The following is a 20,408-nucleotide window of genomic DNA, read 5'->3' as shown; positions in this document are numbered from 1 at the left end:
AAAAGGAGAAAGAGAGAAAATGTGGGGGGAGAAGAAGAGAAATGGGAAGGAGAGCAAGCGAGACTGTATTTCTATAATTACTGTGGATTGGCTCGGATTAAGGGCAACTAGCTATCTCTTGGTTTTTGCTTTTTATATAACAACTAATCTCCTTCTAATCAGTTATTATTAAATTATATTCCATTTTTAATTCATTCACAGATCATTGGTGGCACAATTCGGACATCTGGACAGATAATTGAATAGAGATAATTTATGTAAATGAGGAACAGTTGTGTACCAAGGTGGGGGAGGGGAGATTTCAGCTCCCAAGGCCGGTGACCTAATGAGGACTCTCCAAAAGCTGCCCTTGCTCCCTGGGAGGACTCAGGTGTGAGGGGGGATGCTAGGAATATTTGGGTATTGTGTGTTGGATATTAACACACGTACAAGAGTCCATCAAGCCTGACCTGTCTCACTTTACCTGAGGGACCAACCTGTATTGAACATCATTTCTCTGAAGGCTGAAAACAGTGGCCAAATCAGCACCTGGAGGTGCCCTTTGCCTCCCAGGGAGAGGTTGTTTCTAACCTAGATCTCTGAATGATTTACTGTGTGATAGCCCAGAGCTGCACTGACCTGACCATAGGGTGGAGGCAGTGGTGAAGAAGCTACTCCAACTCAGAACACCAGCTAGCTGCCAAGCCTGGTACCTTGTGCAGGCCTGACTGGAACCCTGGAGCTTATGTCTTACTCCTCAAAAACGCCTCCCTGCTCTTTGATAGACATGCTCTAATCTTCCACTGCTTGTCCCTGAATTTTGGAATCAGGAAAAGCTTTTGTAGGTAGACTGTTCAAAGAGAGGTTCCATGATCAAAGGCAGTAACCAAGTACCACAGAGGAACTGGATTAAAGCATTGTGGCAGCAGCAACGTGAAAGAGCAGCCTCAAGATTCTGGCTTATTGCCATCTATATGGGCACTGTCAGAATGAGCAAATGCAAAAATGAAGTCAAATACTGTCCAGAGAGAGAACACAATGTGGCAGTGGGATACATCAGATCCAGCAGGAATACCTGCAGGTAGGGAGTCTGCTTTGGGCATACTCCCATTATAGCCAGACGACTCTGATCCATAGGCTCAGTAGAGCTTAGGACATGGTTTATCTTACCTTGATACAGCAAGGATAAACTGGATTAGGGGAATTGCATCTCCATTGACTTTATTGAAGTGATAGATACTGACTAGAGAAGTGGCCCAGGACTAGCTCAGGTGTGGGCATCTAAAGTTAAGCAAGAGGGATCCCACTATAAGGGAGGAGAGGTATTAATCTGCTTTTGCGGTAGTGGAACAGCACAACTTCATATTCCTCTGCCTCAACAAGGGAAGATCAAAATGAAGCTCTTGTTCTGGGCTGTGGTTATATTACTTTTCTACAACATTTGGATGCCACAGACCTAGGTGCTGAAGAAAGAAGCATGATAGATAAATTTCTCTTCCAAAGGGGGAAAGAATGCTAAACTCAATTGCTACAGCAAAAATCTAATTTCCATCACTCTGTCATAACCGGAGGAATTTTGCTGTGCATACTGAATTGTTGTAGTTTTATGGAACTGTTGGAGGGAAGGAACACCAAAGATGCATTCAGTGTGTGGGAAGACTACTCACAAGATGTGTATGTCAAAATAAATTCAGGTCGAATTGCTAAGAATACAATGCAAATGAAATTAAAGTGGTTCAAGTGACTTTCTTGCCCAGTGTCAGAAATGCACTGGGCTTTGTTCAGCTCTGCAGGGGTTTTTTTTTGTTGATTAAAAAATTCCCTTTTCAGGTCGATTCTTGAGGCTCTAATTAGCAAAATGTGAAATTGCCACTGAAAGAATTATTGTCAATTTTTCAGATAGGAGTTATCAGTGATAATGAGAAGGTAGCCATATGACTGACTACATCCATAAGGTTGGGACAAAGGTTCTCAGCAAGGAGGGTTTAAATCAGCCCTTCTTCAAGTCTTCATAACCAACAAAGAAAGGTGACCAAGGTGTGTATTAATGCCATTTGCAGGATACTGAGTTGGGAGAATTTATGTCCATGAGCAGAAGAAAACCAGAGTGCTGCAGCATGGAGAACATAGGTAGGAGTCAATTCAGCCACCTGTTTAAAGGGAAAAATCCCAGAGCCAAAAAATGTGTCTCAGAGACAGACAGTAGGACAATGAGAACAGCTGGGCATAATAGTTTGGTTTGATTCCAATGTACTTTTGCAATACGACAAAGCTCTAAAAAGGATTGAAACAACTCCACATTCAGAAACATGACATTGTGGAGCAGCCTATTAATGTTGTATTTCTCCAATATTAAAACTCAAATTTTCTATGCAGTTTTGCAATTTCATTTTTTTAGGAAATGCTAATAAATGGAACAGAGCATAGAAAAGAGGAAAGAAAATGCCTGGAAACTTGTGGTTGTGGTCTGTGAGCCATGCAGAGATGTGTCTGACTTAAGTGATAACTGAAGACAGAAGAATAGGAATCCCTCAGCTACCAGAAAGGTGCAGAATCTGATGAGAAAAACTAAGAGTTGGGCTAGCACCAGGAAGAGGAGTACTAGTCACTAAGAGAGGAGTACTAGTCACTAAGTGAAAGGCAGATCACAGGTCACCTGTGCACAGGATAAAGGTGAGCATTAAGGGGGAGTGGATGATGTTAAACTGTAGCCATTCCCCCAGAGTAACTGGTAGGACTATGGGAGCCCTGTCACGGGGAACATTTAATAGATTAGATGTTTTCACTCTCACACATTTGCCCTCTTACTGGTACTAGCCACCACTGCAAGACACGGGAGCTGTGCAAGGCTGCTGACTCCTTGCATCCTGCCTGCTTGGCTCATATAAATCCCAGTGAAGGCAGGAAACTCCTGCATAATGTACCATGTGCCATCCCAACCTCTTTGACGTGTTTTCCTGCAATCTTCTGCATGCTCTGTGTCTTTTCTGATGCTGCCTTCCCATAAATATTGGGGGCTGCTACATGTCTTAAGGTTTCAAACCAGTTTTCCTAAGGACTATTAAAATAGTTTGGTAATTTGTTATATAGTCAGTTAAGACAGGATTACTGCATTTGCTTGTTTTAATAATATTTTATAATATTAACCCCTCTTTTCTGTCATGGTGAAAAAGCTTCATAAGAAAGGGAGCACTGCTTACATCCTAAACTTTTCCAGTCTGGGGTAGTGTATTTCCTTTGCAAACGTATTCAGTAGCCAAACCTCATTGACATTTATCTCCATTTCATCTCCAGTTTCCCTCACTTCATCATGGACTTAGGCCACTGCATTTTCCCAAATGAGCAGGTGGGCTGTGATGAAAATGCAGACTTGGACATAATTGACTCTGAGAGAGCTTTGAAGACCAGAGCTAATATCCTGGCTTGGCAGACAATGCAACCTGAGAATCAGCACGTCTAGAACACAACAGTGAGCTGCTCGTATTGACTCAAAGATGGATCCTGAGAATGTGTCCACCTTTAATCCCAGATATAGTGGATATAAGTCCAAGGCCCATCTGGCCAAGGGGCCATTATCCTCTCATGGTCTGTCCCTCATCTCAAATGAAAAGGTTTGTGCTCCTCAGACAGACATGGGTGTGTGGAGCATCAAGTATGATACAAGTGTATGATACAAGCATCCTGGCTGGTGTCAGAAACAGTGTCCAGCAGGACTAGGACAGTGATTGTCCCCTGTTCTTGGCACTGGTGAGGTCACACCTTGGATCTTGTATTCATTTCTAGGCTCCTCACTACAAGAAGGACATTGACCTGCTGGAGCATGTCCAGAGAAGGGCAACAGAGCTGGTGACGGGTCTGGAGCACAAGTGCTGTGAGTAGCACCTGAGGGAACTGGGGCTGCTTCTGGGGCAAAAGGGGCTCAGGAGCGAACTTACTTCTCTACAACTGCCTGAAAGGAGGTTGTAGCCAGGTGATGTTCTGTCTCTTCTATCAAGTAACAAGGAATAGAACAAGGGGGAATGGTCCAAAGTTGTGCCAGGGGAGGTTTAGATTGCATATTAAAAAATTTCTTTATAGAAAGGGTTGCCAAGCACTGGAACAGGCTGCCCAGGGAAGTGGTTGAGTATACCCCTGGAAGTATTTATAAGACATGTAGATGTGGGTTTCAGGGGCATGGTTCAGTGCTGGATAAATTGTTGGACTCAGTGATATTAAAGGTCTTTTCCAACCTAAATGGTCCTTTATTTCTCTTCTATTATTAAGAATCCATGGGTCCAAGGAAAGAAGGTGATAAATGACAGTCATACAGACTGAAAATAGCTGGGAATAGAGAGAAAGGTAAAGGAAAATTTTCCAGCCTTTACTTGAAATTCCATTACTTGTGGTGGATACTCATGCCAACCTCGTACATTTACAACCTTGCTAGATTTCCCGAAGGAAATGCTGCAGAAATAGATATTTCTATTAAGGTATATAGACAGTTTACTTTAAGTCTTCAAGGCATCACTTGATTTAGTTTTCCTAGCAGGGAGGAGCGGTACCAGCAGTCACGTTGGTTATCTGGTGGTGACAGGGAAGCAGATGCTCACACCACTCTTTAACTCTCACAGCAATGCTCAATCAATCATGGGCTCACACGGCAGTGATCTGGGTGGCACACCCCTGCCCTTTCCCTTTAGCCACACCCCAGAAGATGGTAAGGGCCAGTACTTTGTCCATCTCCAGAGTTCAGTCAACTCTTGGGTTTCCATCATTTTTCAGGTCTCCGTCCTGTCATCATTCCTGGTTAGTAAGAAAACAGTGGGGCGTGGGTAAGGAGAGCAGTGGTGTGTTCAGTGAACCTGTGTCACTTCCTTATGCCTCATCGCTCTCTGCTTGCAAACACTCTCAAACACTGCTGAAGGTTAGATGGATGTCAAATCAGGAGATGGATTGCTAGAAAACTAGGACTAGTGGGAACCCAGGGAAGCTGTCTCTTTGTCCCTTCTGCCCTGTGCCATGACCAGTTATACCCATCTCGTTCCTGACAGAGGGACAAGCATCTAAGTAATCTCTTCCAGTGTCTCCCTTGCAGTCTGTTTCACTCCCCCTGCTCATTTTTCTTAATTTTGCTCCTAGAGTTTAACACAGACCTTTCCTGCTACAATTTCATGTGCCACGGGCACAGAGGGCAGCTTTTTTTCCTTCTTCCTGTACAGCTTTCATGCCTGGGGATTTTCTTTTATCCTCTCCCTGTTTTCCCTCTTCAAGTTACACAGCACCACCTCTTTCAGGTTTTTCTTTGCAGGACGCGTGTCAGATCTGTGATCATTCTTATTGCCCTCCATTAGGCACTCTCCAGTGAGTCCACTTAGAAAGTCAATTCCAAAACTGGCCTCAGTACGCCAACTAAAGTCTCCCCAATGCTGAATACAAGGAAAGGTAACTTCTAGAGGTCTTGACAGTTGTAGTCTTATCCATTCTTTACAGTAGGAGGTTTGATTTATTTGCAACACCACAGTATTTTTGACAGTGCTTGTAATCCCTTCTAACCCCTACTGCTTTTTTGGAAGAATTGCTGCATAACAAGTTGTTTTCCAACCCCTGTTTATGCATTTCATTCTTTCTGCATCACTGAGATTCTTTGCATGGTTTCTTACTGATTTGCATCTACGTTTTTTCAACTACTTTCTGAAATTGCCAAGATGATTTTGAATGCTAAGTCTGTCCTTCAGTGTACTTAAAGTGCCTTCCAGGTCTGTGTCTTCCTGGTGTGCCCACTCCCTCTTCTGCCATCCATGTTGTTAATTCATCCAGTGAGCAGAGCTGGACTCAGAATAGATCTTCATGAAGCTATTCCCAATGCATTCTTTATTTTGATAGTGAACCACTGAGGACTATTCACTGAGCACAGTTTTTCAACTATTTTTTCATCTATTAACGTTAGTTTCTGCTAATTTATATTTCCCTAGTTTACTCACAAGGATAGCTTTTGAAATAGAGCCTAAACAGCTAATGGAAGTAAAGATACTCAACCTCTTCTGTTCCTTCATCTACAAGACCTGTTGCCTTGCTACAGCAAGAAGTTAGATTGACTGAAAGGGATTGATCCTTGACAAATTCACACTGAAAACAATTGTTTCATTTTAGCCTTTGATATTTAGAGAAAACTAGGTAATTTATTCCAGAATTTTAATGGGAAAAGGAATTAAGCTGATTGGTCTTTAATTACCCATCATCCTTTCCTTCACTTCTGTAAGAGCAATGCCTGTGATTTTCTTGTACTCCACTACATCTCAACAGGTTCTGGAAGACAGCCACTACTGACTCTGAGACTGCTGTAGCCAAATTTCTAAGCACCTTCAATGAAGCTCGTTATGCCAAATAAATCTGCATGCACCTAACTCAATAACATTACCTCTCCCATACACTTTTCTTAACCTATGCCGAGATTTAACTTCTTTATCACTGTTATTAGTTTGTCTAATATTATCCTCTGTCAATAATTTTCACTCCCTGTTGAGCACAGATCCAATATTTTGCTTAGTCTTCCTCTTGCTACTAATGAATTTACAGAATGATTTCTTGTTCCCTTTGATTATCCTGCTACTTACAAACTTATTTTATGCCTGGCCTTTTTGATTATATTCTGGCTGCCTCTGCTGTTCTTGTACTCACCTTTTGTACACCAAGCTATTGCTTTTCTTCTGCACCCTTCCTTCACAGGTGTGAGGTCAATGGCAAATTTGTGAACTGCCCAGGTTGTTTTAATTTTTTTTCCTATTCTATGATATGACAGCCCCTCCTGGAGCTGAGGGGGATGATGGGCTCAGAGAAATAAGGCTGGTATATCACGAGTTTGCTGCAGTTGAAGAAGAAGGTTAAGGGGCAGGTTTTAGGTTGACAATTGGATTAGGAGATGCCAGAGGCAGGGAAATGCAGGAGAGCTCTTTTTCCCACAGTTGTACTTGTGGTAACAGCAATAATTTTGAGCATTATTAAATATCATAACCACAGCTCTAAGGACATTTATGTGGAGCAGTGAGGCAGCATCCTTGAATTCTGCAGTGAGGTGTTAGTCTGCTTCTTCAGCCTGGTGGCTGATCTGATCCTCAGCTTACTAACAGTGAGGGCAGGCTGAGGAGGGGTGGGAGACAACAGTGCTGTGCTACAAGGAGGCCCTGCACTGCGAGGTACCCAAGGATAATGCCACAGCCCTGGTGTGCCCCCACAGCAGGGCCCTGTCACCTCTCACTGCCACCACTAAGCCCCCATGAACAACACCAAACCTTCCTCCAGCATCGCACCTCGACAAAGCCAGGGGCTGAGTGCATGGGTATAGGGCTTGGGGCATGCCAGGGCGGAGTCCTCCTCAGCACCCTGTCACATCACCTTGCCAATGTTGCCCCATGCCCACATCTTCTGCGGAATCCCAGTGTCGGTGTCCCTGCCCCTTTATACTCCCCATTTTGCCTTGACAACAGGTGCTCCTCCTCCTGCCGCTGCCCTGGGCTCTCTGCAGACAGTTCCCCTCCCTGTGCTCCTTATTAACACCCCTCCTAACCGGCAGGAGCAGACACCACCAGCAGCTCCTTTCCCCTCCAATCCCCTCCCCTTCCCTTCCATAATCTATCTAAATATTAAAATGAGTTTGTCCCTGATTTACATGCGTAAGAAGGGATGTAATAATGAGGACGTAGATTAGAAGATTTAGCACAATCGTTTGTGTAGATTGTGTCCCATCAAAGGGCAGCTCTGACAAGCCGAGATTAAGGAGCAAACAGCTGCCGCTGGAATTCAGTCCATTTGTTTGTTTGCTGTTTTCTCTCTTGACTCCAGCAAACAGTCTCATTAACATGCAAGTGATTTGCCCCTTAAGCCTTTTCCTGTTTATTATTGGGGGAGTTGCTGACGAGGGCTTTGTAGAGTCCCTGGCCCAGTTCTGAGAGATCGACATGCAAATCAAGATTAAAATGGGAAGTAATTAAAAACAAAGAAGGGGCCACAACACCTTGGTCCCCTCTTTCCTTTGAGGGGTCTTAAAGTTAAGGCCCTGGGAAAAGGTGTGCGGTGCGGGAGAATGGAGCACTGTCCACCAGGCCTGTGTGGCCCTGGCAGGCCCCTCTTGGTTGTGGTGTTGAGCTCTCCCTTTCTCCTGCTCTCCTCCACTCCCTCTGCCTCCCCCTCCTCAAAATGTCTGTCTGCTAAACTCATTTGCAGCCTTTGCATCAAACGGCCTCTTTTGGCAGCACCTTCCATATGGTCCCTGCCTGCTGCCCACCACAGCCTCTGCACGCTGGGCAGCATGTCCTGGACCCACTGCTGCCTTCACGTGCACAGCCCCTGGCCCGGGGCCATCTGCACCCTCCGCCCCCTTAGCAGCGGCGTCCCCATCCAGCATCATGAGCCTACCAACATTTGCAGCTTTTTCAGCATCCACAGTGGGTGAGGGACTGACACACGCAGGGATTGTGCAGCAGCCATGCTCACAGGCACTGACAGTGATGCAAAGGGTCTCCTGAAGCCACCTGGGCTGTGAAGGCCAGCTCAGATCACTGGAGCAACACTGGGAACAAACCAGCAGGGTGTGTGTTTCAGCAGCACCCAGACTCAGCTGGTGAACGCTGCTGGTTGGAGCGTGGGGCAGTGACAGTGTGCTCATCTGCTGGCTCCCCAAGTGCAGTGCACCCTGTCAACAGCTGTCTAGGGATGACAACTGTGAGGAACAGCACACAGGATTTCTTGGGCTGAGGGAGAGACTGTCACATAAATCTCCTGCAAAGCAAGCAGCCCTATCTCTTCATTTATCAGAGCGCTTGCTCTGTCTCTTGCAAGACAAGTAAAAATATAATGAAGCCTAGAAACTCACTCTGGGAAGCAGCCACAGTTATTCAGTGTGTGTCTACACAGACAAGCAGGGACAGATGTGGCTTGCTCTGCCTAGCAGCTGACTCTTGCCTGGCAGCATGGAGCTGTGCCGGAGCATCTCCACAGCCAGCCTCTTGTCTTGGTCACTCTCAAGGCTCCTGGCTCGGGCACAGCTGCTCCTAGATGCTGGGATTCCTGCCCAGGTACATAGCATGCTTGCACCTTGGTAAGCAGACTTGCACGTGTTCGTGTGCGCATACCCTCAGCGCCAGGATGAGGCTGTTCACCAGGTGTGACACTGAACAGTTCTGAAATTTGTGACTTTCCTTCATGCTTTTCTTAAATCCTGATGTTGACAGGCTGCTGTGTACCTTTCCATGGGGCCCAGGGCAAGCAGGAGCTGAGGAAAGGCAGCCTGCTGGAGGTTAGCCCAAAACCCTTGGCCTTGGTGAGTGGCTGCTGCTTTCAGTGGCTACCCAGCTGTTATGGTTTCATGCATGGCCAGGAAGAGACTGCAACACTACAGATCTGTGACTGTAGATTGTGTTGTAATGAACACATGTAGGAGAATCACGATGTTTAAAACACTTATGCACGTTGTAAGTACTTTCTGAGTCCTTTATTTTTATAATTATGGAGTAGAGCTGCACAGAGGGATTGGTCAGGAAGATCTCACTCTCCACCTTGCTCCACTTAGCTGTTAAGTTGTGAGAAGCTCATGGCTTTTGTAGAAATGACTGTTTGGAGCTGCAGTGCCTTCCCCTCAAACTACTCCTGCTGCTTGCCAAGGCAGTGCAATAAGGAACGACCAAACCAAAACATGGCCAGCCTCAGTGTTACGGCATTGCACAAAGTAAATGAGATGGTGACCATGATCCTTGCAAACAGTATTGTGTACAGACAGAATGACAGGCGAGTGATTGTGAATTCCCTGCTGTTGTTTCCAACTCATTGGCCAAAATAATTAATGAAATAGTTATAGCTTTTGCTTTTTCAAACTCAGAGAATGGCACAGCTTCACGGCTTACCCAGCTTTTTTTGGTGTTTGTTATGACAGTGCCAAGGAAGAGAAGAGCATTTTCCCAGCTGGGGCACTACCTGCAGGACAGCATAGTCTCATACAGTGGAGTGGCCAGTCAAGTTCAAACAGTGTCAGAGATAGGAATAGATATCTTTTTCCAACTTGAACTTGAATAGCCGCTGGACTCCTCTGATCAGCTGTGACCCTGCCCCTGTACCCCTCCTCTTCCTCTCCAAGAGGTAGCGCTGCAGCCAGCAGGGCTCCAGGTGTGCTCCTGTAAGAGGTGGCCATGTGCAGTCGCAGTCCAGCCCCTGGCTTCCCCATGAGGCAGCATTCAACTGTTCAGTGCCTTGCACACTTGCTCACCATGCAGTCCCTTCAGCAAGGAGGTTTCCAGGCAGCAGCACCCCAGCAGCAGTAACACTGCCTCTCTCAGCACCATTTCTTTACCTGTAACAACTCAGCCCTTGTTGCAATGGATTTTCGATGGATCATTGAAAGTTGCTTCATCATTTTAGTCCTGACAGAATTCTACTGCCTACTTCTCTGTTGTTTTGGGTTTTTTTCTTTAATTTCCATGAAGACAGAGTTTTGGTTTATGATGGGATAAGGATTCTGTGGCTTGGGCACTAAGTCATAAATCCCTGGGCCATTTTTGCTCAAACACAGCACAGTCAAAGCAACCACTGCTTCCTTGGATAGAGATGAGATCTGAAGAACTTCACACTCCCCAACCAAAAGAGTTATGAGTGATTAAGAAGGCTGCTAATAGTAGAAATGGGTAGTCAGCCTTGATGTAAGCCATTTGAGTGCTCCAGCTCTAAATGGGAATGAGCAGGTGAAACCAGTGTGCAGCATGCCAGCAAATAAGCAGGGAACTGCTGGAGAGTGCTGCTTGCCTGCAGCTCATGTCACCATCCCTTCCAGCCTGGTCCTTGTGAATGTGCTGATGGACCCCAAAGAGGGGAATCAGTGCTTCAGCCAAAGGAAGACATGTGATGGAGAAAGGGGTCTGGAAAAACAATGCTCATAAATGAGGGAGGTGAGGATATTTGAGTTCCTGATTCCCAAATAAAAGAGGTTTTCCCCCAGAAGGATCTAGTGATCACCCTGAGATGGCAGGTGCAGGAGAAGCTCTGGAAAACACTGTCTTTGACAAGGGGACAGAGGGAACACTGAATCCCTCAGCATCTCATGGCTCTTGCATTATGTGTGCAGAGGGGTCCCTGCCTAAGCCTGCTGCTGTAATAAGTGCTTGACTGAGAACAGGGGAGGTAGGAAATAAAAAGGGGCTTCTTGGGCCCAGCTGCAGTGCGTGCCACCATGTGAGCTGGGAAGGTGGGGGAGTCTCTAATCCCTCGGGGTCAGGCCAGCTGCCAGGATCCCACTTGTTCCCCCAGCATGGCAACTCCGCAGCCTCTCTCTCACCAGCCGATGACACTGACACCCTTTGCAGGGCAGGGGCTGCTTGCAGCCTCTCTTCTTGGGGCTTGCGTTCCAAATAGCTGCAGGCCCAGGAATGCCAAGTTTTATGTACACCTTCTTTTGGGAGGTCCAGGAAGCTTTTGTGACCTGCATAGACACTTAGCAGGGTCCAGGGGGAAGGTTGCATTGCCTAACTTGTCCCTATAATTGCTGGTGGTTGCATGCACTAACTTTGCCCGACTTGTGCTGGGCTGTTGTTTTTCCTCTCTCTCAGGAGAAAGAAGTACCAAATTATACTTGTGGACATAATGGGGATTTTTAATCAAAGCCACTCCCATGCGGGGAGCTTCTCCCTTCAGAGCCGAGATATTCAACTTGCCCTCCACTGCATCCTTCTTTCAACTATGATTATTGTTGCATTGCTATTGCTATTATGTCATAAATTGACGTCTTGTGTTCCTGTTTGTTATCTGCGGATTCTGCTCTAATCTTGACAATCGCTAATGCAGTGTAAATCCAGCACGCTGGGTGATAATCTGGCTACATAAAAAAGAAAAAAAGAGAAAAAAAAAAAGAAAAAACCAACACACAATAAATGAAAAAAAAACCCAAACCAAACCAAACCAAAAACCAAACCAAACAAACAAAAAAACCTTTCTAGGCATAATCAAAACCTTTCACTTTAATATTGAGCACAATACTTTTACGATGAAATTGCATTTTCCCCAGCTCTTCTCTGCAGCTCAGAAGGATATCATGCTGTGTTTGCCTCCAGATAAATCGGGTGCTCACTGGGATTTAGCGGGCAGGGTGCAGGATCCAGGGCACGGTGGAGAGCAGTTTGCGTCCTGCGCTCCAGTGACATCCAAAAGCTGGCAGGAGCCCTGCTCCTTCTCAGGCCTCGGGAATGTCTCTCCATCGCCAAACACAGCTCTGGAGGATGGATGGGGACTTGCTTGGATTGTGTTAATTCCACGCAAAAAGTAATTCTGTATGACTCATCTTTATAGGTAGTAATTAGTACCTGTTGAAACCCTGTTTTGCACCCAGATGTATCTCCACGCGCTCAGAACTGAGGAGGGCCCGGCTCAGGGAACCGGGCGTGTGTTTCAGTCGCTTTCTCAAAGAGACACAAGAACGGTACGAGCGCAGAAAACACGGCAAGCGGGGGACAGAAAATGCGCAGGGCGAGGCGGTGCATTAAGGCTCGGCAGTGCGGCTATTTCGCAAGAAGAAACGCCCCCGCTAACCCCAGGCCGTGGCTCTTTGCAGGCCCGCGCCCCCAGGCAGCACCGGGGCCGCCCCACGCCGGCAGGGCGGGAGCGCCGCTGCCCCTCGGCCCGGCGGGGCCCCGTCCGCACTGCCCCATCACGGCGGGCCGGGGCCGGGGCCGGGGCCGGGGCCGGGGCCGGGGTCCCGGGGGCCGGGGCGCCCAGCGAGCGGGGCGGGCGCCCGGGTGTCGGTGGCGCGGCGTCCGGGAATGCGCCGCTGATCCTAAACAAGTTTGCCAGCCATGCTTTTCTCATGGCTCCCGCACAATGGCCCGTTTTCTGCCCACCTGCCGATTATGCTTAATTAGGCGAGGAGTTGATTAATTTGAGGTAATTGACAGCTAATTACAGGACTGAGGGCTCATTAACTTGACGTCCTGTCTGAGGGAATCAGCTGGAGGGGGTCAGGTGATGTGCAGCCCCCCTCTGGTGCCCGCTTGCTGCCCACTCACCTGGGCGGCCCGGGGTGGGGACAAGTGAGGCTGCCCTGCGGGAGATGGCGTGCTGGGGCCGCGGCCACAGAGCGTCGGGAGCACAATCACCCCCCGAGGGGACGCAGCAGGGCAGGAGGGCTCCCTGTGGTGATAAAGCAGGAGGAGAGGAGTTTGGAGGTTGGTGATGGCCTAGGGGCTCGAGGACAAGAAGCCGAGCATGCAGGCAGAAGGGGAGAGAAATGTGCATGGGATGAAGGCTCCCACGGCTGCAGCTCCCTGTAGGCTGGGCCAGCAGGTCAGCACCATGCCCATGGCCACAGCAGGGTGTCCCGGCTGATGGAGGGATGCCACAGGTCCATCACTTCAATAGGAGTCCACAGCAGCTGCTGGCAGGCTGAAAGCACTTGTGCTTGCCGTACTGCAAGACACAATTAGTCACTTAATGTTTACATCATACAACTACCGACTGAAAAAAGGGTATCTTATTCAGTACAGCTGTTCTCAGTTGCTCTGTACTGCATGCAAATCACAGGACAGCAAGAGAGCTATTTACCTAACAGTCTATTGATCTCCCTCAGTGGAGAATTCAGGCATGTCCTCTGGATTTGCAAATGTATCCTTATCTCACCTTTCTAGAACTGGCGGAATCCCTGCATAGAGAGAGGCTAAATGACACCACCAAGGTTACTTTGAAAATCTAACCTGGATCCAACTTTTCAAGCCCTACGCCTTGGGCCTTGACCATAAAACCACCTTCACTATTTTCAACAAGCACAAGGCTCGTTACCTGAAGATGACTGCCAGAGGTCTGGCCTTATGGCTACTCTTCTGGGGGACTGGTAGCTCACAGATCTGGGATGTTCCTGGCAATGCTGAGGAGAGGGGCAGAGGATGCCTTTTTAAAAGGCTACTGTCTAATTATGTCAGAGAGGATGTGGCTGGAGAAATGTACTTGAAAGGTCACAAAGGTTTGTGATGGCTTCTTGTTGCTGTGGGGGTGCTCACCGCCCTCAGACTCCATCTCATCTTCAGGATGTCTTGCCTCAGACATGGTAGATGTAATGCCTGGTTAGTAAGCTTGGATTCAGTGGTAAGCCAATACAGAAAGTGGCTGAGAGGAGGAATTGGAAGTAAGCCATGCTGGTGAGCAGAATGACTACAGGGCACAGTAACAGCTGGACTGTCCAGGCAGACACAGGCTTCATTCATACCAAGGTATTTTGCATTCCTATGGGCAGTGAAGGCTTGGATAACAGAAATCGAAGGAATGGGATCTCCTGGCAAAATTGCAGACAACTCTTCTGTGAGCATATGGAAGTCTGGTGAAGAATCTGAAAAATCATCATAAATCACAGGTTGACCTGGCCACTGGGGCTCTTCAGCCAGAGGAAGCTGCATTGCAACTGAAGCCTTCTCAGACACTTCCCTAGACACATTGGCATCATTCCTCTGCCTTATTTTAGCTTTATTTCTGCCTCTGGCTCCTCTGAAAGTGCTATGCCATCCTCACATTCTTGGTGTGATCAGAGAGGATGAAAAATATAGGTGTCTCATTTGCATGTTGCTGACAGTGGCTTTTAGAAACCTGACTAAACAACTTGCTTAGATATTCTGTTGTTACATTTCACAGCTAACTTTTACACTGCCCTTCATCCCTTTGAAGTGTACTGATGCTTCATTTTCAAGCTCTCTTGTTTAAATTTCATGGAGTTGGGTAAAGCTGACTGGTCTCTATGGCAATTATTATTTAATACCCTTCTCCCATTTGTTGTTCCTTCTTTTTACCCTAAACATACCCGGACTGGGTGATGATTCATGGTACAGAGGCCAAATGGACCCATGTGACAAATAAATTTTGCTCACTTGCTTAGAACCTTTCCCGTGCCTGTCTCTTCCAGGAGAAGGTGTCCATAATTTAAGTTGCATTTGAGAGGAGATCACCCCAACAACTTTTATAGTGGCATTTATAATTTAGAACCTGGGAGAGGAGTTATTTGGAGGAGCCCAGACAGGTAGTTTCCTCTTTTTCTCTCTAAATCCATTGTTGAAATTGGCTAAACCTTGGCCATTTCTCATCTTGACTATTACAAGGCTTTTTCCTTGTAGTGTAAATACAAAGACTGTACATTGGTGCAATAATATTAAGCATTACGCATAGCACTGGGTTACCTCCTCATGAATTTCTTCCTCTTTTATATATAAATATATATGTTATCTGTCTGGACACAGATTCATCAACAGTGATGAAAGAATCTCATAAGCAAGGATACATTTAACCATATACATTTTCTGTGAGCTGGTGTAATGTTATCATGTTACAGGTGGAGCCCTAGGACGGAGGTAGATTAAGTGGTTACCCCCATTTAACAGGATGTCTGAGGTAGACCCAGATAGGAAAGTGCATTCTGCATGTTTTAACTCACTGAACCTTTAGAGCCCTCTCTTGCTGTAGAAAGCCTCACCCACCAAATGCCACACTGTCATGCTGAGTTCCTTCCAGAAGAAGGAATGTTTCATGCGGTCCATGACTCTTCTCAGGTCTAAGCTTTAAGAAAACTTCCTTTATGATACTGAATGTTTGCCTGAATTGCCAAGAAGTATCTGAAAGCCACAAGTCCCACTCACCATCCCTGGAAGTGTTCCAAAAGCATGTAGGTGTGGTGCTTAGGGATATGGTGGCAGACCTGTCAGAGTTACCTTTATGGTTGGATTCAATCTTAGAGGTCTTTTCCAATGTTCGTGATTCTATGGTATCTGAGTCAGGAGCTCCTCCTGTTTGTACAGAAATTGCTGAGTCCAGTCTTAGGGGGTTAGTTCTAAAGCTCTGGGTAAGCAGCAACAGATATGATCATTGGGAGGGAGTGGTAAGTAGCCTCACTAGGATTGTCACACTGATGTAAGAATCAGTATAGCATGGGATCATTTATTTGAGAGGTGTTTCCTCAGAGAAGTCCATCCTATAACAGTATGTTGTGACTTAGGCTGATGTCATTTCAGCAGGGAGACTGGCTATTGGTATATAGCAAGCTATTGGTATTTAAATACAGGTCACTCAGACATCCAGAATTCAATTAAATTTAGGGAAGCTCCTTTCTGTACTAAGTCTGTGGATGCTGGAGAAAAAAAAATGGCAGTGTGTAATACCAGTAGTTTGTTTTACAAGTGTAAAAGTGCTGCAAGTAATCCCTACACAAACTAGACACAAGCTTTCTAAGTTAGCAGAATGGAAGCTATTGCTGTGATCAATGACAGGGTAACCTGTTTGAATTTCATTTACTTTTAATCTCAGAAGTTTTGGCTTTGGAATTGTCTTGTTTTTGGGAATCCAAAAAAGAGGAGGAGGTCTCAGTAAATTTTTTGTCTGAGGGAGGCAAGACTACCACATTGGAAAGCAATCTGGACTTCCAGCAGGTTGGAGTGTTTTAGAAAGATGATTACCTGAGCAGTAGCAAGGATGCTGTTGCTGACACCTGGGCCAGCACAAGATGCTGAAGCAGTCATTTGTGTCAGTGGATGAGAACTGTGCTCAGATGGCAACACAGCTTGTTCCTTCTGTGATAGCCTTCCTGTTGCTTTCCTCTTTGGACATAGCTCGGGCCATTTCCGGGATGGATAGCATTAGATGTAAAGCACAAAGATTTTCTTGACTACATCTGTTCTTCTCAGATCTGGCAGATACAAGCAGTTGTTCAGCACTAACATCCCTGCACCACATGTGCAGCCACAAAGGCCTACCTCATAACTGCATTTGCAGCTGAAGCTGTGTCTGAAGCTGTCCACACCACCATCTGTCATCAGTGACTTCTAAAAGAGCAACCTGCTGATTCTCCAATGTCTCCATTTAATTTGGGTACCTCTGCAGCATGAGATAATACAGCAAGCTGAAAGGGCTGCTCTGAACCTGAGGAGTAGGAATGGCTGGAGGGAGAGCTTCTCAGCCCTGATTTTTCTGAAATATTTCCAGCTTTTTTTCGTACCTAAGAACTTCTTCTGTAACATATGGAGGGAGTGGCCACAAAAATAAGCTCTTTCTATTGAGTCTGGCTCCAGAAGCAGGTTTTTTTTCCACATACACAGAGCCTGTGTGAAGTAGCTCAAAATTATGATGCCAACAACAGAAGCTTGATGCAATGTTGCTTTAAAATCATGTCACAACTACTATGTATGTGCCCGTGTTTGTACACCTGTATATTGGCACCTACTCTGCAAGGCTGGATGACAACTCTCCCAAAGCAATTAGAAGGCTGAATTTTAAGCCAAGATCTTGCTAAACAGCTTCAGAAACTAAGAAATATCCATAGCCCATGTTTGCACCAAGCAGGTCTACCTCCAGTTCTGAAGTTCAGCGAAAGTTATTTTTCTGGTGCTGCCCATGTAAGAAGTGACATAGCTCTCAATCACCAGAAAACCAGCTTGTATTTTAAGCTTAAATGAGACCTCACAATCAAAGTTCTAAAGTTCCCACCCAAATGCAGTACATGATGCACAAATTTCTGATGCATATAGTTAACTTCATGTGCCTGAGAAGCCATTTAGCAGAAGAGTGTACAGAGGTGCACAGATTTTATATAATTTCAAACATCTTTCACCTTAAAGAGCTGTTAAGTAACTATTCTCTATCAGTATCTGGGCTTCAGAAGAGAAGATGCCTGATCGACTGCCTTGCTCAGGAGTAAGAGGGTTACTGTAATTATCTTGTTTGCAAGACAAATAAGAACATTTATCTCATTTTAGGTTAGCAGCAAAAATAGAAATTGTGACATTTATCATTAGCCCAAATGTATTTTTATTTTGCTGATGAATAAATGTTGAATGCCTGACCTTTGTGCTAGTATTCTTCCCATTATTTCTGTAGGAATTTAATATAAAATTTTCAATTAAATGTTGGAATTTTTGAAGATATTTGACCGATCCAAATAAAAACAAACCATCTTACATGTCCTGCATTTTAGCATTTTGAGGTGAGAGAACCAAAAGCCATCAGTTTCCATGCTGTAGAAAAGAAAGAATATTTTTGAACATTTAGCTTACATGACACTATGTTCATGCACAGCAGTGCTGATCTGTTGCAGGCTTGTTTGAATTAAACTGAAGAGTCACAAGAGAGGTATCTAATTTGTTTGAAGATGCTGCAAGGCAGTGTGAACCACAAGGATGAAAGAGAAGGAAACCTTTCTCTTTTTAGATCAGCAAGTCTCCAGGAGTATTAGTCTCCTGGAGTGCCCCAGAGAAATGGTCACCTTGAAAAGAGTAAGAGACCAAGTGAGTTCCTCCTTTCTAGAATCCATCTCTCTGTACCTCCAAGTAAGGACCAAAAGTTCAGAGTGAAGAGGGCACTTTGGCAAACCTGGGACTGGCATGGGGGTATTGCATGAACTGCCCTCCAGCAGCACAAGTCAGGCACAAGCAGCAAAAGGTTTGCCCCTGACTTCTGACTAAGGCATTGACAGTACCTCCTGCAGATCTGGAGAAGTGACTCTGAGGAAAGAGTAGAGGGACAGCTGATTCTGAGCATCTATCCATACCTTCTCCCAGATTAAGGTATTTTGAAGTTGTGTCAGTGCTAGACATGAAAAGACATCAGATACTCAGCCCTTGAAAGTACAGACTGTTTACTTGGTATAGCTCCAAGCTGGGATTTATGACCAGTGTGGTAGGACAGCTTCCCAGAATTTATGGGGGCTGACTATTTAGGCATCATTTTGATGACCAGTCTTCAATCCAGTGCTGAGACAAAATTAATTTACTGTTCTGATAATACGGTGTTCTTTTTGTTAGCTTCCCTCAATAATACTTATAGCTTACGTATGTATACAAATATGGATGTAGCTTATTTGGATGCTATTTTTATTTCATCTTAGTTTAAGACGTTTATGAACATTATAATAAAATCATGTAAAAATGCCCTCCTGATACTTCTTCAGTAGGCAATAACAATTGACCAGAATGGATATTACCAGGCAAAAAGCCTGACTGGATTCACTTAAGAAGTCAATGATTTCTACACATTTGTTTCACTGACAGCACATTTGGCTCATCAGCTATATAACACCCTGCCTGTACACTCAAGTGTTCAGGTCAAAAGAGACATCTATCCACTTGCTGCAAGGGAAATGACAAATGCTACTTTTTTGTCATGGACAATAATTTTGTGAAGTTACAAAAACTAGGAAGCTGCCTAGGGAAAAGGAATTGTGCTATTGATCATTAAAACAAAACAAAACAAACAAACAAATAAAAAAATTTGGAGTTCCTAGGAATATCTATGGCTAGTAAAATAACAGGATTTTTTAAAATGGCAAAAAAATTGCTAACCACCCAGAGATAAGAAAACAAGCATTTGTACTAGGGATTTCTAAAGAATAAATAATGCTAGAGAAACGTGATTGCTTTTTAAAATAGAATTACAAAATTAGTGGATGATGGGAACACAATGGATTTGATACATTTAGATTTTAGTAAAGATTTGATACATAAATCCTACTCAAAATTAATGCAAATGGGTTTGGCTACACCACTAGATGGAATGAAAAATTGGCTGGAGACCCACAAATAAAGGATAATGATGCATTAAAAGGTATTGTGCTAGAGGGAGAGATCTCCCTCCCAGAGATCAGCAGTCAGCTCTGTCCTATTTAACACCTCTTGACATGACACCTTCTGCCTGAAAATCAGGAAATTTTGTTAAGAGACTGAAATATGGAAGGAGATGAGGGATAGAGAAGCTGAAAATAAAATAGCATGCCAGTAAAAATACAAGTATTGTCCAAACCACAGTATGCAGTCACGAGGAGTTCCCTAGAAAACACCAGACGAGAATAACTGCAGCAGGAATCTATGAGATAGGAATTAGCTGTGTAGCACAGCACAAAAATAGCTAAAGTGTTTGAGTAATAGAGCTGCAATTCACCCCAGTATGGAAAGACCAGAAGGCTTTTGCAGTATCTTTGTCCCACATATGCTTTCAGTGGAGTCCCAGGCAGGTTTTGATGGTGTAGCTGGTAAGGCAGCTCCCGGAATCTTTTGTCTGATGCTGGAGACAAAACTGCTGTAAGAGATTTTTCTCCCCAGAAACAACCAGTGTGGATACAGTGAAGTCAGCCTGATTTGGGAGGAGGGCTTTAAACAGTTCCTTGTTCATTTTTTAGAAATTATAAAACCAGGAAAGGAAATGGCAGTAAAGCAAATTAAATGCATTAACAGCAGACATAAATCCCCATTTTCCTAATGTTTTCCCATTTTCTATCACTCACTCTGTCCATTTGCAATTTCAGCTATTAATCAACTTATCTTAGCATCCATCCACAGGTGTACATGGGTGTCCCAATGACCTTTGAACCTGTAGGCTAATTTCAGACAACTTTCCAGGTAGAAAATGCATTTCTGTACATTTTATTACATTAATTGGCTAATAAAGAAATCCAATGACTG

The sequence above is a fragment of the Motacilla alba genome, chromosome 5 (assembly GCF_015832195.1).
Source record: "Motacilla alba alba isolate MOTALB_02 chromosome 5, Motacilla_alba_V1.0_pri, whole genome shotgun sequence".
Lineage (NCBI taxonomy): Eukaryota > Metazoa > Chordata > Aves > Passeriformes > Motacillidae > Motacilla > Motacilla alba.
The sequence above is the reverse complement of the archived record's forward strand: the minus strand, read 5'-3'. Positions refer to the sequence as shown.